Source organism: Canis lupus, chromosome 31, assembly GCF_048164855.1.
Source record: "Canis lupus baileyi chromosome 31, mCanLup2.hap1, whole genome shotgun sequence".
NCBI lineage: Eukaryota > Metazoa > Chordata > Mammalia > Carnivora > Canidae > Canis > Canis lupus.
Window position 1 is genome coordinate 5,880,103 of NC_132868.1, and position 26,523 is coordinate 5,906,625.

The window sequence follows — 26,523 nt, forward strand, 5'->3', positions numbered from 1 at the left end:
TTCATTCTGGCAGGCAGTGCAGGACAAGTAGCAAAGTCAATGTGGTGGGCAGTGCTCACAGGCAGAGTTGCAGTTCCAACTAGCCTGTGCTTCCCAAACTAGGCCCTTGTCAGTGGATGGAGGTTTAGGAATAGGACTTTCTCTGTCAGGAGGCTTGGCATAGTCTCCAGGCGAGCTGGATTCAGGAAGTGGAGTGTCAAGTTAGGGATGGAAGACATGTCGTATGGATGACCTCTCGCTTCCCATGCAGCATGGCACTTTCCCTGCGAAGCTTGAATGGAAGTGCAGATGTCTTCAGTCTCTTGGAAGCCACTCTCAAGTGATCATGAAGGATGAAGAAAGAGGGCTGAGAGTCAGCAGCCCCCAGATCTTGGGCTTCATCTGATAGGAGGCAAGGCTGCATTTTGGCTGCCTAGTAAGGCTAAGACTACTTCTTGGAATTTCCCACTATGACTGCCCCCTGGGGTGGACTTGGTTTGTGGGAAGAGACCATTGGGGAATCCTGCTCTGAAGAGTCAGAGAAGGGCATGAGGATGATGCTGGCAACCCCCTATTCCCAGTACTTCCTTGGAAACCCCACACTACTGTGAGTGGTGGCATTCATGCTTTGTGATTGGCTTTAGTGATCTAAACCATAATCTTATTATTAGTCTCTTCTGTCTTCTTTCTAATCAAGTTTCACACTATCATAACTAAAAAAAAAAAAAATTAAAGACTGTGAAACCCCATAATGCAAAAGTGAGAATGCTGAGACCCAGGCGGGTTTAAAGTGGCCTCTAGGAGACTTGACACCACTCAAGTGAGCTGGTCTCCTGTAATCACAATTCTCTCCTCTCCCCAACCCTGCTAGAAGCCACTCATTAATTATAGATAGAAAATATAAAGGTTGGTTTTCCTGTGTTGCATTCATCACAGAGATGTATAGTAAATGCAGCGAGATTGCATTGCTAAACTTGAACTCATCTTAAATCAAAGTGACCTTTAAATTACCTTCAAACTTCCCCCCCAATCTTCATTCCCAAATAACTATTGGTACATAGCCTTTTATTAATGACATATTAAATTAGATTAACTTTACTTGAGTTCAAGCTGAAAGGTTGGAAAATAGCTTTTATTGCATGCTGTAGGTGAAATCTTATGTAATGCATTATATTAATATGCTATTTGATTCTCCAACTGGGATAAGGAAACAGAATTATGGTGGAGAATGGAAATAACAGTGCAATCTCAGGGTGGACTAAGTCATCAAAACTAAAGGATAAATTTCAAAAATACAAAACCAAAGAAGAAGAAATGTCATAGACAGAAGCCACAATTCTCATGTTTCCTGGGAATGTCTCCTAAGGTTTGGTCTTCAGAGGCAGTGATCTTCCCCATTGTTCTTCCTCAGCAGCTTTCTTTCAGACCATCTCACATTCTCTGGGCCCCTATGTTTTGGCCATTCACCTTTGCTGTGTTTCTGGTCTTTGAGTTGGAAAAGCAGGTACAGAATCATGGGATGATCCAGCGCCTGAACCCTCCTAAATCTGAGCTAATTTAGGATTCTAGGACCACCACATGACAGGCTATTGCAACTCCTTGTAATATGGAGATTATGAAAGCTTTTTTTCCCCTTGTCCTCTCAGCCAGTCTCTGCAGGTCTCCTCCTCTGGGGCTCAATAGTTTGGAAGAATAATTTCTGGTAGGATACATCCACCTGTGTGAGACTACAAGAATCCTGAAAAATACTGTCAGAGATGATAGAGTTCACTGTTTATCCTCTGGAAAAGTGACCAGGTAAAGGGTATTCCAGAAGGCCCTATGTACACAAAACAAACCTCAGAAAATATTAGCCAATAGTTACTCAGCCCTGAGAAGTTGTTATAGAGCTGTGTATTTAAGACAAGTAAGACTTTCATATTTGCAAATTGAATAGATGAATTAGGAGGATGATCCACGTATTCTATGTTTTATTTATTTGTTATGGATTGAATTGAGTCATAATTGTCAGTGAATTGAAAAATCCATATGTTGAAGTTCTAATGTCTAGTACCTTAGAATTTGACTTCATTTGGAAGTTAGGTCATTGCAGATGTAATTGGTTACATTAACAAGAAGTCACTAGGTGGGGTCCAACATGACTGGTGTTCTTATATAAAGGGAAACTTGGACACAGAGGCACATACAAGGAGAATACCATGTGAACATGGATGGCCATCTGAATGACCATATGAACTTGAAGATGACCCAAGAAGAGAGATCTGGAACATATTTTCCTTCACAGCCCTCAAAAGGAAGCAATCCTGCTAACACCTTGATCTTGGACTTTCCAGCTTCCAGATCTGTGAGACAATAAATTTCCGTTAAGCCACCAAGACTCTGGTACTTTGTTATAGCAGTCCTGGAAGACAAATATAATATTATATGGAGAAGAAGAAAAAAAGGAATGAAATTTTAAAAAAAAGGGAAAATAGTGGAAAGAAATAAGGAAGTAAACATTTTTAGCACATACCAGTTCTCATGTCTTTTGAAAAAGTACTATGGCAAGGCAAATATTTAATTCTAATTTCACAGGAAAAAAATTCCAAGGCTTAGACTGTACATAAAATGGTCAAGTTTGCATCACTTGGAAGCTGTAGAACCAAAATCCAAACTATTTGCCATATGACACATCCTATATGAGGCATAAATACTTTCTAGTTAACTTCAGAAAAGACCAGTAAATTTGTCCCACAATAGGAAGGTTTCAATCAGTTCTAGTTATGGAAATGGATTCTAAGAAGCAGAAACCCACCCTGGCTCATCAGAAAGAATGGCATTGGGCTTTTCTTTGCTTATTGCAAATCTCATGGAAAATCTTGTGAAAACCAAGGAAGGAAATACCCTGGGGTCAGCTGAGCCTGAAGGGGAAACTGAAGACTTCAGTCACCCCCTCCCCAGCCCATCCCTCAGGGCTGCGTGTTTTCTCTTTTCTCAGATTCTGTCCATCATGGCTTCTCTGGTGGCTAGAGTCCAGTGTGGCCTCTATGATCCCTGCCTCTTTGTGTTCACGTTCTTATGCAACTCCTTCCCCTTGTGTGAGATAATAAATATAGACCTTTTAAGCCACTGAATTTGTGGCACTTTGTTATCCGGAATCTCTGTTTTCAGCATCTTCCTTTTTTTTTGTCATAAACTTGATTCTACATAGCTGCTTAGTACTAATAACTTGGCTGTTAGCTCAAGCACCTACTGGAGGTTCTAACTTCACTGTATCCCACTTCATATTTGCAAATAGCCTCAAAATTCTTAGAGAAATAATTTAATTCTTAGAGAAAGTTTAGGTTTGCAGCAAAATTGAGCAGAAAATGTTGAGTTCTCATATGCCCTTAGCCCCTACACATGCATAGCTTCCCTTACATCAACATCCCACAGCAGTGTGACATGTTTGTTACAACTGATGAACCTATGTGACACATCACTATCACTCAAATTTCATAGTTTGCATTAGGATTAACTCTTGGCATTGTATAATTTGACATTTGACATTGTATATTGTACATTTGACAAATGTATAATTAATGACCTGTATTTAGCATTATAGTGTCATATGGAGTTTTTTCACTACTGTAAAAATCTTTTTTCTTCTCTTAGGCATCTTTATCTCCCTCCCTAACCCCTAGAAGACACCTATCTTTTTACTGTCTCCATAGTTTTGCCTTTTTCAGAATGTAATAGGGCTGGAATCATTCAGTATGTAGCCTTTTCAGATTGGTCTTTCACTTAGTACTATATATTTCCTCCACATCTTTTCATGGCTTGATAGCTCATTTCTTTTTAGTGCTGAATTATATTTCATTGTCTGGATGGACCATAGTTAATCAGTTCACATACTGAAGGCATCTTGATTGCCGTTTGCTTTCAAGTTTTGGCAGTTATGAATAAAGATGCTATAAATATCCATGTGCACATAAATGTGGACATAAGTTTTCAGCTCATTTGGTTAAAATACCTAGGAGTGTGGTTGTTAGATTATTTTGCATTTCCACCAGCAGTGAATGAGAGTTCCTGTTGCTACACATCCTTACCAGCATTTGGTGGTATCAGTATTCTGCATTCTGGCCATTCTAATAGGTGTATAGTCCCATCTTATTATTGTTTTAATTTTCAATTCTTTAAAGAAATGCTTGTTTGAAATTTGTATATCTTTGGTGAAGTGCCTAGGCTTTTTGTCCATTTATAAATCTGGTTGTTCATTTTATTGTTGAGCTTTAAGAGTTCTTTGTATATTTTGGATGATAGTTCTTTATCAGATTGTCTTTTACAAATATCTCCTCAGCCTGTGGCTTTTCTTCTCATTCTCTTGACTATGGCTTTCACAGTGAAGAAGATTTTTTTTTAATTTGTCAAAAAAGATTTATTTATTTATTTGAGAGAGAAAGAGAGCACCAACATGGAGAGGAGGGGCAGAGGGAGAGGGAGAGAAGCAGACTCCTCACTGAGAGCAGAGCCTGATGCAGGGCTCAATCCCATGACCCTCAGATTACGACCTGAACCAAAACCAAGAGTCAGATCTTCAACCAACTGAGCCACCCAGGCACCCTAAATTTTTTTTAAATTTAGTTTTAATGAAGTCCAGCTTATTAATAAATTCTTTCATGGATTGTGTCTTTGGTGTTGTATCAAAAAAGTCATCGCTATGCTCAAGGTCATCTAGATTTTGTCTTATTATCTCCTAGGAGTCTTATAGTTTTGCATTTTATATTTAGATATATGATTAATTCTGAGTTAATTTTTGTGAAAAGTGTAAGGTCTATGTCTAGATTCCTGGGTTTGTTTGTTTGTTTGTTTGTTTTTTGGCATGTGGTTTCCCAGTTGTTCCAGCACCATTTGTTGAAAAGACCATCTGTTTTCCATTATATTGCCTAGGCTGCTTTGTCAAAGATTAATTGACTTTATTTATATGGGTCTATTTTTGATCTCTCTATTCTGTTCTATTGATCTGCCTATTTTGCCAATGCAACACTGTCTTGATTACTGTAGCTTTCAGAGATTCTGAAAGTAGGATATTGTCACTCCTCTGACCTTGCTCTCTTCAATATTATGTTGACTATTCTGAGTCTTTCCACTTTTCATGGAAACTTTAGAATAAGTTTGTCAATACCTACAAAACAAATTGCTGGGATTTTGGTGGGGATCACATTGAATCTCCAGATCAAGCTGGGAAAAACTGATATCTTTACAATATTGAGCTTTCCTGTACATGAAAATGGAAAATTTCCCCATTTGTTTAGTTCTTTTATTTCTTTTTTCAGAGTTTTATGACTGTCTTCATGTAGATCTTGTAAACACATGTCATGTCATCCACAAAGACAGTTTTATTTATTTTTTCATCAATTATCTTTTAGTTACCCTTTTTAAATAATTTTATTTATTTATTCATGAGATAGAGAGAGAGAGAGAGAGAGAGAGAGAGAGAGAGAGAGGCAGAGACACAGGCAGAGGGAGAAGCAGGCTTCACGCAGGGAGCCTGATGTGGGATTCAATCCTGGGACTCCAGGATCACGCCCTGGGCCGAAGGCAGGCACTAAACCCGAGCCACCCAGAGATTCCCATTTTGTTCCCTTTTTGTCCAATTACATTAGCTACAACTTGCATGTGATACTGAAAAGGTGTGTGTGTGGGGGGACATCCTTGCCTATTCATGATTTTGTGGGAAAGCTAATTTCTCACTATTAGGTATGATGTTAGCTGTAGGTTTTTTATAGATGTTATTTATTCAGTTGATGAATTTGCCCTCTATTCCCAGTATCCTGAAGTTCTTATCATGAGTGGGTGTTTGATTTTGTCAAGTCCTTTTCCTGCATGTATTGATACAAGTATGTGATTGTTTTTCTTTAGCCTGTTGATATGATAGATTATATTAATTGATTTTCAAATGTTAAGCCAGGCTTTTATGCTTGGGATAAATTCCACTTTGCCATGGTGTATAATTCTTTTTATAAATTGTTATATTTTATTTGCTCATATTTTGTTGAGGATTTTTGCATCTATGTTCATGAGAGATACAGACTTTAGTTTTTAAAAAAATTATGACTTTGGCAATTTTGGTATTAAGGTAATGCTGTCTTCACAGAATGAGTTAAGAGATGTTTATCTTTTTCTATGTTCTGAAAGAGATTGGCGAGAATTAGTACAATTTCTCCCTAAATGTTTGCTAGAAACCGCCAGTGAACCTATCTGAGCCTGGTGCTTTCTGTTTGGAAGGTTATCTAATTATTGATTCAATTTATTTAATAGATATATGTCTTTTTGGATTGTCAATTTTTCCTTGTGTGAGTTTTTAAAAAAGATTTTATTTATTTATTTATGAAGATAGAGAGGCAGGACACAGGCAGAGGGAGGAGCAGACTCCTCATAGGGAGCCGGATGCGGGACTCCAAGCCTGGTCACCGGGATCATGCCCCGAGCCAAAGACAGATGCTTAACCACTGAGCTACCCAGGTGTCCCTTCTTGTGTGAGTTTTGGCAGATTATGTCTTTCAAGAAATTGGTCCATTTCATGTAGGTTATCAAATTTGTGGACACAGTTGTTCATAACACCTCTTTATTATCCTTTTAATGTCCATGTGATCCATGTGTCCATGTGTGTACTATTCCTTCTTTCATTTCTGATATTAGTGATTTGTGTCTTCTCTATTTTTTTCTTAGCCTGGCTAGAGAATTATTGTTTTATTGGGGGTTTTTTTTTTTGGATCTTTTTTGAAGAACCAGTTTTGGTTTCATTACCTTTTTTATTGATTTCCAATTTTCAGTTTTATTGATTTCTGCTCCAATTTTTATTATTTCTTTTGCTTACTTGGATTTTTTTGTTTGTTTTTTTTTTGTTTTTTTTGTTTTTTGTTTTTTTGCTTTCCTAAAGTGAAAGGTTAGATGATCGATTTTAGGTCTTTCTTCTTTTCGAATATATACTTTCAATGCTACAAATTTCCCTCTAACTGCTTTTACTAAATCCCACAGATTTTGACAAGTTGTATTTTAATTTTCAAAATACTTTAAAATTTCTCTTGCCATGTCTTCTTTAACCCATGGGCTATTTAGAAGTGTGTTGTCTCATCTCCAAATGTTTGAAGATTTTCCAACTATCAGTGACTTCTAGTTTAGTTCTATTGTGGTTTGAGAGAAAGCACTGTGTAATTTCCACTCTTTTAAAGTTAAGGTGTGTCTAATGGCACTGAATGTGGTTGATTTTTTTTTTTGTTCAGCTTTTTACTTTACTTGTTGTTGGAATGGAGTGGTGGCTTCCATGCTCCTCCTTCATGTTGGGTTAGAAACCAGAAGTTGCAATTTTATAAGAAAGCATCGTGTATTGGTTTCTGGCCAGCCAAGCAGTAACATGTCAGACAGTAAATGTCTAGTACATACCCGTAGGACAGCAGTTGCTACACTTAGTTCATATATGCCTAAGTAGCATCCAGTTACATAATAAACTTATGATTAAGAAATTCATAATAGAAATTTTGCAGCCTCACAGATCCTTGGTAAGTCTAAAGAGTAGAGCATGGTATTCAATGACATGCCAAATGTAAGAGCTATTCAATTATGTTGGGGGCAGCCCAGGTGTCGGCTGTGATGTCTTGGTATACATTGCTGGTGATATCTGGGAGACCTAGGGAGCAATAGAAGAGTAGCAGGAATGAAATCTCGCAGTCCTGTGAGTCCACCAGTTCTGAAATCCTTTCGTTCAGTTCAGGTCTGCTGGGTTGGAGTTGGGAGGATGATAAATAGGCTGGTGCCAGTGCAATTATTTGGTGGTCAGTTAAAGCAAAAAAAAAAAAAAAAAAAACAAGAAAACAAAAAACAAAACAACAACAACAACAACAACAAAAAAACAACCACTGGTGAAATCAGTGAAGGACAATCTATTATATGAGGCACCTGTCAAAGCTATTTTTTTAGGCTAGTTGTACTTTTCTTTTATTCTCCAGAAAATGAATAGAACAGTTTGATTTCCAGTCTCACTGCCTCACTGTGGTCTATACCTGCATCACTTCATGCTTGCATAATTGAAATTGTTTTCCCATGATTGCCCAGCTTTCTGTCTTTCTCCCATCCAATTCATTCCTACCACAGGAAAATTTATTTGCTAAAATACCCCATTTATCATGTACACTGCCTTTTAAAAAGTTTTCACTGGTCCCCATTACATACAGGACCAAGTATAAACTCCACCTAACATTCCAGATGTTTTGTGTTCAGACTGGAGATTGTCGATAATTTTTTCTCACTATTTCCTGGCCCCTACTTTCATCTCTGACCATATTGCTCTCCGTATAAGCAAATGCCTTTTTCTGTGTCTGTGTCTTTACTTGTGTCCTGTCTTTATTCAGGCAGATACTCTCCTTTCTGCCTAAACAAATTCTGTGCCAGCTTCAAGTCCTACCAGAACTGTCTTCTCCAAGAAGCATTTTTAAGGACCATTTCAATTCTCAGTGTTTTTGTGAAATAATAAGGTCTATCTATCATCTATCTATCTATCTATCTATCTATCTATCTATCTATCATCTATCTATCTATCTATCTATCTATCTATCTATCTATCTATCCCTACTCCCGGTTCTTGACACAGAGCTCCTAAAACCCTTGTAAATAGAGGTGCCAGAAGAATCTTTTGTTCTATCTAGTCTTTGACCCCCCAGTTCCTGGCACAGAGGACCTATATAAGACCTAAGACCTTATAATTTCCTGAGTGATAAGAGGGTTGACACTGAGCTTTTAAAACCCTTGAAAATCCTTGGGTGATTCATTCTAATGAATTTACTCTTGGTGGGCTCCTGGAGGGGGGCTGGTCACCAGAGAGATTAAGCCATATTTAGAAGCTTGGAACTTTTAGCCTTTCTCTCTAATTGTCTACGAAGGGAGAGGCACAGGAAATAAAATTCATAATCAGTCATGCCTACAAGATGGAGCCTCTGTAAAAATCCCAATAATATGGGGTTTTGGAAGCTTCCAGGGTGGTGAACACATACGCGTACCAGAATGGTAGTACACCCCAGCTCTAAGGGGATGGAAACTCCTGCATTCAGGATGCCCCCAGACCTATGTATGTCTTCATATGGCTGGTCGTCTGTATCCTTTATTACATCATTTATTATGTAATAAACTGGAAAACGTAAGTAAGTGTTTCCCTGAGTACTGTGAAAGCTGTTCTAGCAAAAGATTGAATTCATGGAGGGGATGTGAGAACCGCTGATTTGTAGCCAAGTTGGACTGAGATTGTGGAAAACTGGGGGACCCTTTATGTATGATTCACATCTGAAGTTCACATCTGAAGCTGTCTCATGGAACCTGCGGGGTCTACCCTAACTGCTGTCCCTATCAGAATCAAGGTGAATGGTAGACCACCCCCGCCGGTGTTGGAAGATTGCTCGGTGTGTGGAAAACTCATACACTTGCTGTCAGAGGTGAAGTGTGCTGGTTGCATGAGAGGAAGGAGAAACTTTCCTCACACAGTCTCTGCTTTCAGCTCCCGCATCATTTCTGGGCTGTGACGTTTGTTTGTACTGAGTCATTCACCACCTTTCACAGCCATTTGTTCGGATTTAAAAAATCAAATTCAGAATCAGACTTGCTGAGACCTACTCCCATGTCCTCTCCTTCTTTGTGGTCCTCTTGGTAAATATCTGATGAATGAGTGAATGGTACAGAGCAAAACAGCAATGAATTTGAGTCAAAGTATCATGCCCTCCTGGGGGCAAGAGGAAATGAGTTCTTAACAGACATGTTCCTCAAACAGGGTCTGTCCCTGATAAATAAATAGTTCTGTTGAGGCTAAGCACAGCCAGCGCTGTTCTTTCTGACGCAAGTTAAAATCCCTTGAGGAAGTGTATCTTAAAATATCAAGTGATTGGGCACCTGGCTGGCTCAGTGGTTGAGCGTCTGCCTTCAGCTCAGGTCGTGATCCTGGGGTCCTGGGATCGAGTCCTGCATCAGGCTCCCTGCGGGGATCCTGCTTCTCCCTCTGCCTATGTCTCTAAGTAATCTAAAAAAATTTAAAAATATATCAAGTGATAACTGATCCACAATGAAACATAACCTTCCTTTTGTGTAAATCCCCTTATTCTACCTTGGGGGTGGGCTGTGTTTTCTTGGATGTGGTGCTGTGTTTGATACTGAGGCAGAGCGAAATCCACTGATGTTTTTGGAATTGGACTTCAGGCTGAGGACTCCCTTCCCATGATGTCCTGACCACCTGGGCTCCATCCAGGGACACATCTCAGCTTCAACTGTTGCTTGCATAGAAGCTTATGTGGTTATAAGGTAATTAGGCGAATCTTTTCTAGAACATCATTCAGAGAAAAGCACTTATAATGCACATTGTTTTCATAACTATTTACTTAGACTCTGGTTTTTATCTTTTATAAGGTTACTGCTTATTTAAATTTTTCATCTTTAGCTATTTTACTGTTCTACGATAAGGAAAAAAATCCCTCCTGGTGCTCTAATTCAGAGCCACGTGAAAGGGACCGGGATAGAGAAATTACCAGAATGGTCACACCTGTCCCTCTGAATGCCTCCATTGGTTGTACATCCTATAATTTTCCTTTAAAACACTTCGGCACAAACGGTATGAAATATTTACGTGTGGGGCCAGTTAGTTTCACTGTTTATCCTACGGGTGGTTAGTTAGCATTTACAGGGTCCTAAAGAGGAACGTGTCCTCCAACAGTGGCATGGTTAGCATCTAAAGATGCTAAACAGGAATTCACAGTTCAGCTCTCTCTGCCCCAAATCTTCACCCAATTTCATCTGCAAATCTCTGCACTGGAGGTTTGTTAATTAGGGAAGGGTTTTTGGAGATAACTTTTACTGAGGGAAAAAAGTGATGCTTACAATAATTGGAATGTGTGCATTGGCTAAACTCTGCCCTTCCTTGGACAGGGGTGCAGGAGTTTGGAAGGACCAGCAGGATATGTGTGTGCCTTTGGAGTGTTGCCCTTGGTCTGGTGCTCTGTAGCATTTTGTTTCCTGCCTCTTAATTGGAATTCTGTGTCCAGATCATACAATGTACTCAAGGAGGGCCTCGGTGGCTGAGCTTCCAGGAACAGCGTCCATGCCTGCTTCCCAAGAAACATCCATGCGTGTGGCAGCATCGTGTTGGAAACCCGCTTTCATGGTGACATGCCATCTGGTGGTGGCAAGGCCATGTGGAAGGGGCCCCTTTGCTCTTTCTCGTCTCCAGAGGCGATCAACAGCAACCTAAGCTTGAGTTTAGGAGGGTTGTCAAAACCACACACACATACAGTTTCTACCTTGCTTCTCTCACTTAAAGAATTCTCTCCTATCCCAGAGCCAAGAACTGAGGATAAGATTAGATTATTGTGTCACAAAATGAGAGACTCCCCTGTGAGTGTCTGACTTGGTAATCCATTCCCACATTTTCCCATTGGTAATAAGGGATATTATGATGGTTAATTTTATGTGTCAACTTGACCGGCTTAAGGGATGCCTAGAGAGTTGGTAAAACATGATTCCTGGGTGTGTCTGTGAAGTTGTTTCTGAAAGAGATTGGCATTTGAATCAGTAAACTGAGTGACGATCTCCCTCAGATCACTCAATCTGTCAGGAGCCCAAATAAAAGGAAATGGTTGAGAAAGGGAGAGTTTTCTCTCTCTCTCCTGTATCTGAGACGTTTGCCTTCTTCTACTTCTGGTACTGGGGTTCCTGGTTCTCAAGCTTCAGACTCCACTGGCTTTCTTCGGTCTATAGTTGCACTTGGTGGATTGTGGGACTTCTCAGCCTCCAGTATCACGTGAGTCAAATCCTAAATAATCCCCTCTTATATATCTATATAACCTATTGATTCTGTTCCTTTGGAGAACCCTGACTAATACAGATACACTTAGGTTGAGGATGTATATTTTTTATAAGTGGTTGTTTTAGAGTTTAAAAAAATCAGGGGCTCCTGGGTAGCATAGTCTGTTAAGTGTTGGACTCTTGGTTTTGGCTCAGGTCCTGATCTCAGGGTCCTGACATCGAGCCTTGTGTTGGGCTCTGCACTCAGTGGGGAATCTGCTTGCGAGTCTCTCTTCCTCTGCCCCTTCTGCTCATGCTGTCTCTCTCTCTCTCTCTCATAAATAAATAAATATTTAAAAAATCAGATTATTATGAATAATTGTTAGGATAGGAAAATTAGCCTATGTAATTAACCTATGATGAGATATGTATTGATTGTTCAAAACTTAGTCATTGGAAACACAAGGACAACTGAATGGTAACAGTCCTACTTGGAATTCTGAAGCAAGTCCCTGTGTAATTATAAAATACATTGTTATAAAATTCAGAGAATTAATTAAAGTTTAAATTTGAAGCATTACATTGAAGATATGTCCTTCACCCACATTTTGTCTCCAACTGTTGTGTTTATATGTCAATCTAAAACAGAAAATGGATTCTTTAATCTGCAGGCTTCCAGTGATTTTATCTTTCCTTCCCTTCAGATAAATTGTTTCCTTGCTTTCATCATCTTCCTGGCAGATTTTGAGCTGCTTGGGCTACTAAAGTGGAAGAAACATGCTTAATAAAGTCAAATGACTTCTTTCTAATGTTAATTCAGTAAAAAATGTACCCTCCCAAGAATGGGAATGCATGATCTTATAAAACTTGTCTGTAGGCAAAGATGTAATACATGCCCGCTTTATCATTCCAAGAAAGTTATTGCAGTTACAAACAGCAAACGCCTCTCCGTGCTCTGGAGATGGAAGTGCAGTTTGCATCCTAACACACAAAATGAGACCAGGTCGGTCTGCTTGAAGGTAGCTGAGGTCAACAATGTTGCTTTAGAACTTAGCACTCCCCAAATTACCCAGGCTGCTAACAGAAAGAAACTGTGTATTGCTTCTAATTGATTACCTCTATCCCTCCTTTGAAAAAGAAATGAAAAAGCCTCAGATGTAAGATAGCAAGTCTGTGAAAAATTCTGTATTTACTATCTATTTTAATAAACAAAAGTCTTTCTGAAATGCAGCATTTTTAACTCAAGGAGGGATTTTTAAAAATAAGGTCTTTTTCTTTTTATCTAAAGTTTCTAATAGTTTATTTGGGAAAGTTCAATGAACTTTTCTGACTGAAAGGAGTATTTTCAAGACTATCTTGGTGTCAAAAGAAGTGAATACTTGAAAATAACAAAGCCTTTACACTCATATAGCATTCTAGAATATACAGAGCACCTTACTATTCAATCCTCACAATGATCCTTTTAGATAAACAGTATTTTCATTATAAATATATTGAGCCTATATATGTATATACACATATATGATATATACATATATCATACATACATATATGTACATATATACATATATACGATATATATGTGTATATACATATAGGCTCAAAGAAATTAAATAATTTGTCTAAAGTTACATGTATGGTAATGGATTATTAACTTGAACCCACCAATTGCAAATCTTTAGAAAACACATTTGTTCCCTTTGAAGAATTAACTGAAGGAAAAATTCAGACCATCCTTCACCTTCTGGGGAAGTAGTCACCTTTTTTCATGTTTCAGAAATTCAATAATGCAGATGTTTTCATTGTAAAATGAATACATGCAAAGGCTCACTAAGGAATCTGTCTTTTCAAGGAAAGACAAATGCCATATGATTTCACTCATGTGAAATCTGAAAAATAAAACAAATGCACAAACAAATAAAAAAGCAGAAACATATCTATAAATACAGGGAACAAACTGCTGGTTGTCAAAGGAGAGGGGATAGGTGGGATGGTAAAAATGGGTGAAGGGGAGTGGGAGATCCAGGCTTCCAGTTAGGGAGTGATTTCAGTCACAAGGATGAGAGGCACAGCATAAGGAATATAGTCAACAATATTCTAATAGCATTGTATGGTGACAGATGGTAGCTACACTTATGGGGAGCACAGCATAACATACAGAGTTGTCAAATCACTCTGTTGTATACCTGAAACTAAGGTAGCACTGTGTTCAACTACACTTCAATAAAAGAGAGAGACTGACTCGTCTTTTTAAAACCTGTGTCCAGGGATCCCTGGGTGGCGCAGCGGTTTGGCGCCTGCCTTTGGCCCAGGGCGCGATCCTGGAGACCCGGGATCGAATCCCACATCGGGCTCCCGGTGCATGGAGCCTGCTTCTTCCTCTGCCTGTGTCTCTGCCTCTCTCTCTCTCTCTGTGACTATCATAAATAAATAAAAATTAAAAAAAAATAAAACCTGTGTCCATGCTTTTTCTGGATCATTTCTTGGGGATCAGAACCAAGCCGTCTCCCTTCTTTGCCCTGAAGTTATCATGCACACAGTAGGCACAGAAGCATTGGGTGTATTTGGCATGCACTTCTGCATTCATGTAATTGGGTTCATTGTTTAAGTATATGCAAAATAATTAACAAGTGTAGAAAATGAGGCCCTTGCCTTCAAAATACTTAGAAGATCAGCTTGAAGTGCTTAGACCTGGAATGGATTTCCAAACAGGTCATGGCAAGATGACAAGAGTCCAGCATAATTTCTTTAGCCCTTGTTTTCTGGGAGTAAAGTAAGACGTTAGGTGAGGAAGACTTTCTGTAGAAAGAGGGGCTGAAGCGAAGTCTAGATTTGGATCAATAGCTAGAGAAGGGAGGGCAAATAATATCAAAGGGCTTGGAGAGTCCCAACAGCTTTGGGCAGTTTTGGGGAATAATAATATAATATAATATAATATATAATAATCGACATGTTTGCAAATGTCAATTTGGTTTTTTTTGATGGTGGGGGTGGGTGGATAATGTAGCCTTCAGAAAGTTAAAGGTGACTGAAGGTTAGCTATTCCTTAAAGCCCCAATTAAGCCTCTCTTAAACCAGGCTCTCACAAACATGGGTCTTAGCCTAGATGCTCCTTGATCTTGTGTGGGTATTTACTAGATGAATGCCTGTTAGTAAGAGACCCGAGACCTAATCTATTCTGTAAGATCCATTAAGTCTTAGTTCCCTGTGCCATAGGTGTTCAGTATAAGTAGAAGACAACACAATGACTGGTCAGAGGCAGGCTCCACCTTTATAGTCACTTCTGACAGCCAGAAACACCCCACTCTGGTGGCTACACCCAAGATGCTGAGGGATCCAGTCCTTGCCCTGTTCCTGAGGGGGGTAACAATGGACCACTCTGGATTCGTATATTCTGTATAAGAGTGGGGATAGTTCTGAAATATTTTCACTGGTGCACATATCTTGGAGACCTTTAATTTTGCCAAAGAAAGCCTAATTCTGACATTCATCGTGGAGGTTCCAGAGGTCACTACCTTTACCAATGAAGGCCCACTGGGTATGCCGATATGCACAGTTCAGGTTGGTGATTGAGATCCAGATAGCAGACACCCTCATAGCAGTCCTTCTGGAGTGCTGGCTTCCTGACTGTAACTCCATCAACCACTGCTGGGCTCTCTATTTTTTATTGGGTCAACTGATGCCTCTAGAGTTGTAATTTAAATGGGCTGGCAATATACAATATTACACTATCTCTGATGAAATATTTTAGGAGCGTTCCAGACAGTGTAATAAAAGGTTGGTGGGTTGGGGCAGCCCTGTTAGCGAATGCCCGGAAGGACATGTTGCATATATTGGATTTTCAAGAGAACAGATCTGTAATAGTTATTTACCTCCAAGAGTTCTTGGGAAAAAAAATTGAAGTTGACTATTGCCCTGATTCCAAAGAAAACTTTGCCTTTTGCAGGCTTTTCAAGGCAGTGCTATTCCTTTAACCAGCCAGACTGCCCTCCGCCTGGCTCATCCTCAATGGTGCACGTGGACTACAGCCCCTCCATCACTGCAGGGGGGTATTGACTTTCAAAGGCTATGGCAGTGCCTTCATCTTGTGCCATTTCCTCTGAAACAGAAGTTATTTTCTCTCACAACTGTGCATCATATTTATATTAGCTTATTGATCAAAGCCAGGTCTACTTTCAGAGCAGAGAGGAACCATGCACCTCTTCCTTGTGAGTTAGTTTTCTTCCAAAATACACCAGCTTTGCAGTAGTCCCAGCTCTTCTGCATGAGCCATACACCACCCATGTCCACCCCTCCCCACCCCATGCCCTGGATCATGTGTAAGCAAAGCATACATAAGAAACCGAAGGGCTGCAAAACGTGTGGGGAATAAATAGACATCACGAAAAAAAAAAAAAAAAAAAAGAAACCGAAGGGCTTTGGTCTACAGGTGCAGAGAGAACACAAATTGTCCTTGGGCTACTCGGTCTCAACTGTACTTCTGCGCATCAAGAAGCATCCCCACCATTCTATGGTCTTCTTTATCATGTTAGCTATTTATGGGGACCACTTTTTGGCATTCATGTTTTAAATTCTAGAAAAATGCTGAACCTCATGCAGCAAACCCAAAAACTTTATTCTCATGTTTATGGGTGGAAATCAGCACGAGGCAACTTGGCTTTGTATCTTGGGCAAATATGTACTAAGTGAACCACACAGAGAAACCTGCTATGAATGGTCACCTACAAGGGGGTCTTTTGGCATGGGGGCCGATGACATCATTTTAGGGGTCTGTATGGTCCAGCAACTGTGCCAAGCTTTAGAATCTCCATGTGATCAGAGTGGAATGAAGACAACATCCTTGTACTAGTGTGCTAGGGCTAGCACACTAGTGGGCTAGCACACTAGTACCAAATACTATAGACTAGGTGGCTTAAACAATGGAAATTTATTTCTCTCAATACTGGAGACTTGAAGTCTAAGACTAAGGTGTCAGTAGGTTTGGTTTCTTCTGAGATTTTTCTCTGCAGTTTGCAGATGCTGCCTTCCTTGGTGTCCTCACACGGCTGCCCCCTGTCTGTGAATAGCTTTTGTCCCTTCTTGTGTGTTCACATTTTCTCTTATAAAGATGTCGATCTCCGACTGACGGGCACTGGGGGTTATTCTGTATGTTGGTAAATTGAACACCAATAAAAAAAAAATTAAAAAAAAAAAGACGTCGATCAGATTGTCTTAGGGTCATTGCCATAGACCTCATTTTAATTACTTTTTGAAAGACCCCACCTCCAAATATAGTCACATTCTGAGGTTATGGGGCTTAGGGCTTCAGTGTATGAATTTGCCAGTGAGTGTGGGGGAAATTCAGTCTGCTCTGCCTACTCCAGTGGAGATATTAATAATGATCATCCCCACTTCCTTCCAGCTATTCAGAGCTGTCTTGTCACTTTTTATTATATGTCAAAGCTCCTTAAGTGCTTGAAGACCATGTGAGGGGTGGCTGCCAGCGGCACCTCTCAGACCCACCTGATCTTTGACCCCTCAGCAGTTTTTAAAGACATAGATTCATGGGATCCTCCTTTTCTTCCTCTTAGATTCTTAGGCAGTAGACAGGTCTCAGAAATCTATATTGTTTTTATCAAATAGAAAAATCCCCCAGGGTACAGATGTACAAATTGGAACATGCATTTGTCTAGAAGTCCTTCCTTTTGGGAAGGGCCTGGGGAACCAGAGTGGGAAGTGAATGGTACCATTGTTACACACTTTTAGGCTGTTTGGATTTCTTATTACGGTGCATTTTTAGTTGTTCAATAAGAAGTATTTACAATTTAAAATAAACACTTTTTTCAAGTGGCTTTTTTAAGAGAATCAATTGGAAAGCCATGGGTGGATAAGCCTTGGGATCTAAGAGCTTATAGTTAAAGATCAACACTCATCTCAGTTACAGAGCCTGGAGATGGGGCCTTAGCTGGGTTTGAGATGAGGCAGGACAAACTAATGGACTCATAGACAAAAGCACGGGTGGCTCAGGTAACCTATGAGATGATGGACAGGGGAAAGCATGAAAGGGAAAGGCAGGCCAGCCAAGGCAACGTGATATTTATAGCAGGAGGCAGGAGATGGGAACTGCCAAGATTCCCTGACACACTAGGTGCAGTGGGTCTTGTTCTCAGTGCACACCACAATTATCTGGAAATATTAAAAATACTACTCTCCAGACTCCTTTCCAGAAAGTCTGATGGATTTGGTCTAGGGACAGGTGCAAGCATTAGCAGTTTCTAAAAGCTGGCCAGAAGATTCTGATGTGGGGCACATTGCCTTGACTGGGGCCAGTCAGTGGTCATGTCTACCTCGCACTCTCCTGGGATTGATCACAAGACAAATCAGTTCAGGGCTCCATGAACACTTTATTCCTTATCAATGAAGTGATAAGGAAATGGAAATGGCCTTAGTCTTCTGGAGAAGATCTGTCTTCTTGAGGATAAGACTCTTGTACCTGGCCCAAAGCCAGCTTCCACTGGCCCAGCCATCCAGAGGGGACGTTCCGAAGGAAAGTATGGGCAAAGAAGATGCTTTTCTCCAGGATATTTTAGAGATGGGGTAGAGGAGTGCAAAAGCATGGGAAATCAAGGCGAAGACATGCAGTAAATATCTAGCCTAGACCATTGGTCCTCAACCTCACCCATACACTAGCATCTCCAGGAAGCTTTAAGCACTAATGATACCTGGGTTTCTTCCTGAGGTTGACATAAAGTATATGGTGCTCATCCTGGGCACCAGCATTTTCTGAAATTCCCCAAGTGATTCTAATGTGTAGCAGAGTTTAGAACTGCTGACTTATCAATGATGTAATTGGAAAGGAGGGAACGAGAAGAAAAACACAGCAATGTCTGGGAATTGTTGCAGGGAAGAGTCCTCCAAAGCTTGAAAAACAAGTAGTAAGGTTGTTGGGCTATGAGGTGTGAGGAAGAATGCATTAGAGTCCTCAGTACATTTGAAATTCATTTAACATTTCAGAGACTGATCCTGGTAGTCCCGGATCAGGATGCCTTCCACAGCCTGCTCATAAGGCTGGCCCTTCTGCTTTGAAACCTAAGCCAAGGGCTGGCTGTCTCAGAATAGGAAGACAAGATGAAGCAGTGGAAGAAAAATCCTGAAATCTGCCTTTTCTGGGCCAGAAGATTGTGAGGAGAGGGATGTAGAGAGAGTATAGAAGGGGGAGTGTATTGGGACCCCTTAGATTCTGGTGGGGTGAGGATACAAATATACAATAACCAGTACAGAACCTAGGTGACCTACCAGGGCAGGCAGCCTGGGGGGTCCTGGGGAAGCCAGAGGAGGTGAGGTGAGATTCTTGGAGCAGGGTGCTTTGGGGTCAGATTGTCAGGCTCTACCCCTTTCACTGGCAGATAGTGGGGGTATGCCTCTGGGGCTCTGGGGGAGATGTGAGGTGAGGGCATTGGGATGATCTGGGGCGCAGCTGTTCTTCCATATTGTAACAACTGGTCCAGCTGTACTCAGTGCTGGCTGAGGTATGAGCCCTGGTCTAATATCTGTCCTCTGGGTCTGCAGAAGAGGGCACGCATGCTGACATGCCAGACGAATCAAAGCAGGCACACTGTGAGCTGGGGGATTTTACTCTGTTTGGCTCTGGAATTCTGGAAGCACATTAGCTGCATGGAGGTAAGCACACTCATGGGTTAGCATGGCCTGGCAGAGGCAGGGCGAGAGCAAAGCTGAGCCCTCTCTAGCCGCCTTTGGGACCCATACCTGTGGGTGGGACCTAATGTCCTCAAATGTCCCTGGCCCCAAAGAGCTTTGTGTATATGGGGTATATTTAGAAAAATTAGAATATTAGAAATTAACTTTTAAAGAATATTCAATCATTTATTAAGAATAACACTTATCGGGATCCCTGGGTGGCGCAGCGGTTTGGCGCCTGCCTTTGGCCCAGGGCGCGATCCTGGAGACCCGGGATCGAATCCCACGTCGGGCTCCCGGTGCATGGAGCCTGCTTCTCCCTCTGCCTGTGTCTCTGCCTCTCTCTCTCTCTCTGTGTGACTATCATAAATAAATAAAAATTTAAAAAAAAGAATAACACTTATCAATCTACTACGTGGCAATATAAATAACTGAATTCTATGAAAAGTAACAGTATTCTCCAGAACAAAAAAATATTTGGCGAAAGATTGGCGTGGGTTTAACTTTTTTTTTTTTAATCTCTCTTTAATGGAAGACAGCTACATTCTCATCCATGCTTCTGTATTCGGTCTTGCTTATTTGTTGTTTTCCAGGTACATATGACTGTAAAAGAGAGTATTTAATGCTTTTTTTCCCAGATAATTGTGGGTATTCTTGTTTGATATTGCATGAAAACTGCAATTTCAAACTGCTGCAGATTAGTGAGAGAATGAGAATTTAAAAGCCAAACAATGACTTACTATTAATACAGAAATAGCTCCGTAGCATCTTGAGAGGGTCATAGGATCCCAAGGAGCCCCCAGGTGACACTGAGGGTGGTTGAAGCAGCAGAAGAAGGACCCCAGAGAGGACGAGTTCCAAGAGAACTGCGTATAATCAACTTCCTGTGGCTTGACCTGCACGTTTCCTTGCTCCGTGGGATGCTTTCTCCTGTTTTTAGAATCCTTGTTAAACTAATATGTGGGTGTAAGTAGGTCACAGTGGCCTTTAAAACCAGAGCCAGTCAACTTCACCAGGTCAGTAATTTAAACTTTGAATTATTAAGAGAAAAAAAAACAAAAAACAAAAAACAAACCACTAAAGGAAGGCCAACTCAAAATGATTTTTTTACATGGACGCTCCCATGTTTAAGGCGTTAGGTTTTGTAGACCTCCAGTCTTGCTGATCCTGAACATTTCTCCTTTTTTATGTCACTTTCTGGAGAACAAATCTGAGTCTCAAGTTATGCTTGTAAGCTGACCGTGTGATATTCATTATTATTTCTGGATGGAGACTTGAGCAGCGGAATAGCACAGGTGACTGGCCCTGCGACTGGGGAGGGGGGTGGGCTGCTGGCCCCATCAGAGCTAAAAGCAGCTGAACCCGTGGGAACATGCAGGGGTCTTAGATGGTGGGGGGGGGTGAGGTCCTTAACGGCCAGGCAGACTAGGTTTGGGGTGAACTAAGAGCTAAGTCTTAGAACAGGTGAGGGTGAGGTTATGGGTACCTGCAGTGAGAAAGCAATTGGGTGGGGGATTCCAGGAGCTTGGGAGTTTCCTGCCCTTCACCTAGGGCAGGTGACACCTAGGGAGTTGTCTTTTGTCAGAGAAGCTTCTCCTGGCTTCTTTTTCTCTTGCCATCTTTATTTCCACTGCCGTTTCCCAGACATTTCCAACTCAACTTGGCCATGAAATTGGAGGATTTCTGAAGGGTGGATCTTTGGTCCCTTTTTCTTCCTTATATCCTATCTTCAGGGTGTCTCATCTGTGGGTGCCCAGAGCTTCATTACCCCTCAAATTGAGTTGTCTTACAAATTCATATCTCTAGCTCTGACTTTTTTCTGACTCCTATATTAAGCAGCCGACTTGATATTTCTACTAGAATAGCTCAAATATACCTTATGCTTCACTTGTCTGGAAGCAGACTCCTGCTCTGCCCCCAAGCCCAGTCTTCTTCCTGTCTTTCATGTCACCCTGAACGTCACCAGTGACCACTTCTAGTTAATACTCGGAGGCCCCCTTGGCCCTCTTGCTTCCTCAGACAATGTTGTATCTCCTCCATGTCCACTTCTCTCAGACTCCACACCTCCTCCAGGCTGCCCAACCTGCTATCTCTCTCTTGGGACTTTTGCACCTGTGTCTTAATACCTCTTTGCACCCATGGTTGCTCCACACAATAAAGTCAAAATCACCATCAAAAATACAAAAATGCAAATCTGATTGGAAGGTCTGTCCTCCCAATAAAAGACAGTGACCCTCAAAGTCTATTGTGATGATTTATTTCAAACCATAAGGTCAATGGCTTTACTCAAAACGGAAACCCTGCTTTTCTGGTGGAGCACAGACTGGGTTCTGTTTATTATTTATTTATTTATTTATTTATTTATTTATTTATTTATTTATTTATTTATTTTTCTGTTCTTTGAGTTGTGGCTGGCTGCCTAGAGTCTCCTCCACTCATGTATGGTGCTGGGTCAGCCAGAGATGTGGGAAGAGTACACACACAGAATTTGGGGCTTTCCTTCTCTCTGCCAGATATCCCCCATTTGCTTTCTAGCTACTGGGGTTGCCCCACCTACGTCCGCCCATCTTCAATCCATTAAGACTGCAAATTTTCATCTGCTCTCACAGGGCATAGACTGGGGCCTACTCTCAAAAGAAAAAAAAAAACCCAGGAGATTCAGTCAGTTCTTTTCTTTTCTTTCTTTCTTTCTTTCTTTCTTTCTTTCTTTCTTTCTTTCTTTCTTTCTTTTCTTTCTTCCTTCCTTCCTTCCTTCCTTCCTTCCTTCCTTCCTTCCTTCCTTCCATTTCCTCATTTTTAAATATCAACATTCCCCCTCCAGTAAATGTCCGCCTGCTGTAGTCACTCTCCAGGCCTCAGACAGTTGCTCATTATATCCCGTCCTGGGTTTGTAGGTTGTGTTTTTTTGTTTGTTGGTTGGTTGGTTTAATAACTTAAGGGAATTTTTTTTTATAGTGTGAGTGAGGGTTGGTTCATTATGAGCTACTGAACTATTACCGGAAGTGCAAACTGAAGTTTAAAATTCTCAAGTTGGCCTTCATGCTCCCATGCAGCATGTCTTTTCCCGGCTCCTCCATCTTTGTCCCAGAAATGCTTCCCTAACACTCTTTGTTTTTGTCCCACTCAGCTGTTTTCACCTTCTCAAAGGTGCCATCGTCCTCCTACCATTTTGGCACTGTCCCTGCTTTCTTTGCCCTTGGCCTGGGTGCACCCTCACATCTTCACCTTGTCTCCCCTCCCTGTAGTTTGAGATGGAAGCTCTTCCCCTGGGAAAGGCAGATGTTGCCTTTTCAGAAAAGGCTCCTTGTCTCCCCTTGAGGTCACCCCCACCCCTGTCGTCTATACCATGAACACCTTGGATGTTTCCTTTGTAGCATTTATTCGGGTGGTAATTTGGTGTTCATTTCTGGAACTCTGATTTGTGTCCATTCCCCCAGTCAGACTGTAGTAGGCTAGGGAGATCTGGGGCCATTTGGGGTCGGGGTGGGGGGTGACGTTGCACTATTTTCTCACCACTGGGTACAACTCTAGGGCCACCCCCATGAAACGTCCCCTAGCAATCTACATGCTGTGTGCATAAGGCTCTCAATACATGCATTATAGACTGATTTCTTTTTTTTTAATCTTTCAGCATTTTATTAGAGTTAAAAGTAATTCACATGCCACCATCACCATAGTGTTACATTATTCTGTATTTGTCTTCTCATTCACCCTTACCAATGAGATTTATGCTTTCCTGTGTGTTCCTACTCTCATTCAGCTTGTTTTCATGTCAATCTGGAGAACTTCCTTCATCGTTGCTTATATACCAGGTCCAGTGTGGGCAAACTCCCTTAGTTTGTGTCCTCTAAAAGGACATTCTCTTCATTTTTAAAGTAGAGTCTTCCCAGGTACAGTATTCTTTATGGACAGTTTTGTTTTTCCTTTCAGACTTTGAAAGTATTCTTCAACCCTCTCCTGGCCTGCGATATTTCTGCCAAGAAAGTCACTGATAGTCTTCTTGCTGCTTTCAGAATTCTCTCTTTAACTTTTGACAATCTGATTACAGCATGCCTCAGTAAAAATAAATAAAATAATTTTAAAATAAAATAAAAAGAAAGAAACCTTACAGGATTTTTACAACCTATGCATCGCAGGAGTCCCAGAAGGAAAAGAGAAAGAACAAGAGGTAGAAAGATTATTTAAAGAAGTGACCAAACACTCCCGAATATTGAAAGGAAAATAGGCATCCAGATCCCAGAAGAACACAAGACCCCAAATAGGTTGAACATACAGTGGATTGATTAATTTTTAAAATAATTCAAGAGAGTGTGGGAGGTTTAGGATAGTAGAAGCCTTTTCCTATTTCTTAGAAGCTCTAGAATTAGCAGAGTACCTAGACTCTCTCAGGCTTTGGGAAAGCAACTCAACAGAGAAAATGTAGGCAGGGTTGGATAAATTTTTTTCTGGCAATTCACTCGTTGTGCCTGTTAACCTTTTTATCAGCAGAGCTAGAGCAAGGGGAGAAAAGGAGGTATTTCAGGCGGCCGTTGTGGATGGGAAGGATGGGTGGGAGGAGACAGGGGCACTGGAGCAGGAAGGGTGGCCTGGGTAGAAGGGACGTCTTGGTGGGGATGTAGAGTAGAAGACTTAGTGTTACGAGTCAGGCCAGTCCATTCAGCTCCTTCTAAGCCCCAGCTGTCTGGTCTACTTGTGGCTGACCCACTTCCCAGGGCACTTTCTACCCTTCAGCCTCTACTTGTGGTCCTTGCCATGTTGTTTGGCCTCTCGCCCCTTTCCTGGAGGATTCCTAGCTTTTGAGATTCCACTCAAACTTCCATCTGTTGCCTTTCCTTTTCAGGCAAACTGACCCTTTCTTGTTTATGCCTGTGTTGTATCCACATATAATTCTATTCTTCTAGTTGTGTCTATTATAACTCATTGCACTGGTTTATTTCCAGGTTTTCCCCTGCTGCTAGACTGTAAACTCCTCTGGATAGCTCCAGGTTTTATTTACCCTTTGTCCCTAGTACTAGCTCAATGACAAGCACACAGTAAAGGTTGCAGAAATGGTTATGGTTGGAACACATGAATCAATGAGGAACAGATGGTCAGGTGTGGCTTAGGTGGCTGGAACACCACCATTGATGTAAAAAGGGTGGAGAAGCCTTATGTGACGCATGGTAGGGATGACAAGCTATCACATAGCTATCAAATGTCAATGGAATGAATGCAGTAATGAAGGGAAGATAAAGAAGATTTGACTTCCTCTGTGGTCAGGGTGCTGATGGAGCAGAGAAAGATTGGATGGGATTTGTTAAGAGATAAAATGTGAGGCATATTTGAAAATCATTTGAAATCTTTGTACTGGAACAAAAAACTCCTATTCAGCGACTTTGCACTAATATGATCATGAATGCTATTACGATATGAACTAGTTTCAGACCAATTGGCTGATAGATAGTGTAAAGAATAAATATAATTGATATCTGCATGTAATTATCAGTATGTGGTGTGACCAAGTTACCATTCAGTGAAAATCAAAGCGATGTCTGGGTACAGAAGGTAGAGACTCTCCAATCCTGCTGATAGAGTGTAAATTGGTTCCATTACTTTGGAAGACAGTTTGGCAGTATCCATTCAAGTGAGCACACATATATTTTATGCCTCAGCAATTTCACTCCCAACAGTAAAGTGTGAATGTGGGCACCAAGGGATGTATATGAGAATGTTCGCAGTGGCGTTAGTCATAATGGTCCTATAAACTTGAAGCAATTTGAATGTCCATCACTAGTAGAATGGATACATTTTGGTAAATTTATGAAATGGACTTCTACATAGTCATGAAGACCAGTGAAATACTGCAGCATGAAACAACACAGATAAATCTCACAAACGTAACGTCAAAAGAAAGCAGCCAGACAGAAAAGAACACCATACTGGGAGATTCACCATTTATATGAAGCATAAAACAAGGGAAACTCCAGTGAATTTAAAGTCCACAAGTTATATTTGGGGGGACATTGGGGGCAGTTACTGAGATGAGGCTTGAAGGGGCTTCTGGGGCTTGGAGTTGTTCTATTTCTTGACTCAAGTGACAGTTACGTGGATGTCTTACTTTTTGACAGTTCATTAAAGTGTACACATGGGCCTTGTAAGGTCTCCATATATGTGTTGAGCTGCAATGAAAGAGCTTATCTTAAAAATATAAATGACATTTTGTATTTTAGTATGAAGACAGGTACCATCCTCAGGTTTCTTAATATTATTTCTTTGTGATGAACCAGTTCTTTGATGTTGTTCATAATTTTGACTTTTCTTCCCCGTATTCCTTTTCCTTATTTATTTGCAAATGGGTTTTCAAATGACTACTTTGATAATTCTAACCTGTGTTTTATACTTTATATACGTTTATCACGCAAAGGTTCTCCTTCCTTCAAAGATTAATTTGCTACAATGTATTCCTCCTCCCACCCCCAGCTTTTCTGACTCAATGGCACATATTTTTCTCCAAATTAATTTTCAGTTGATCAACCTATTCTTTTTCTCTTAAAGGATAAATTTACATTTTAATTGAATGCTGGTATAGACCAATTGATGGAATCGTACCTTTTCATACTCTAGCTTATTCTCCCCTCTGACTTAGACCATATCTAGTTCAATTTCTTAAAACAGCCAAACGGAACACCACCACATAACTGAAAAAATGTTTGATCAGAGTCAATTAGAGCAGTGTTGCAGAAACAAAGTTATGGTATATTATAGCAAGAGATTGGATTCTACTACACTAAATAATTTGTGTTGTGCCTACAGTGATATCTACATAAAGCAAATGAAAGGAATTAATATTCTCTCTAGTTAGCCAAGTCAGCAGCCTTTGAATTTCAAAGTGATCACAAATCTTGTGTTTTTAACCAAATGGCTGCATTTATATTTAGCTTTCCTTTAAAAGAGAAATTATAACTTCATAATGATTGTCAAAAAAATCAAAATCTCTTTGAGTATCTATAATGTATTGAACATTGGCGAGGGAGTATAGGGCACTAATAAGAACACAGGCTTGGGATCACCCTGCTGATGTTTGAATTCCAGCCCATCGCTGAGACCTTGGGC

General features: G+C 40.7%; 1 long non-coding RNA gene across 2 annotated transcripts; it reads left to right on the forward strand.

The window, feature by feature from the left end:
- Positions 1-7,109: 7,109 nt before the first annotated feature.
- LOC140621912 (uncharacterized) lies at positions 7,110-14,225 on the forward strand. 2 transcript variants are annotated; one of them, XR_012021643.1, is made up of 2 exons: positions 7,110-9,354; positions 10,177-14,225. It is a non-coding gene; the product is annotated as an uncharacterized lncRNA (long non-coding RNA). The 2 variants fall into 2 exon arrangements; XR_012021642.1 differs by having other exon boundaries at positions 7,110-9,347.
- The last annotated feature ends 12,298 nt before the right edge of the window (positions 14,226-26,523 follow it).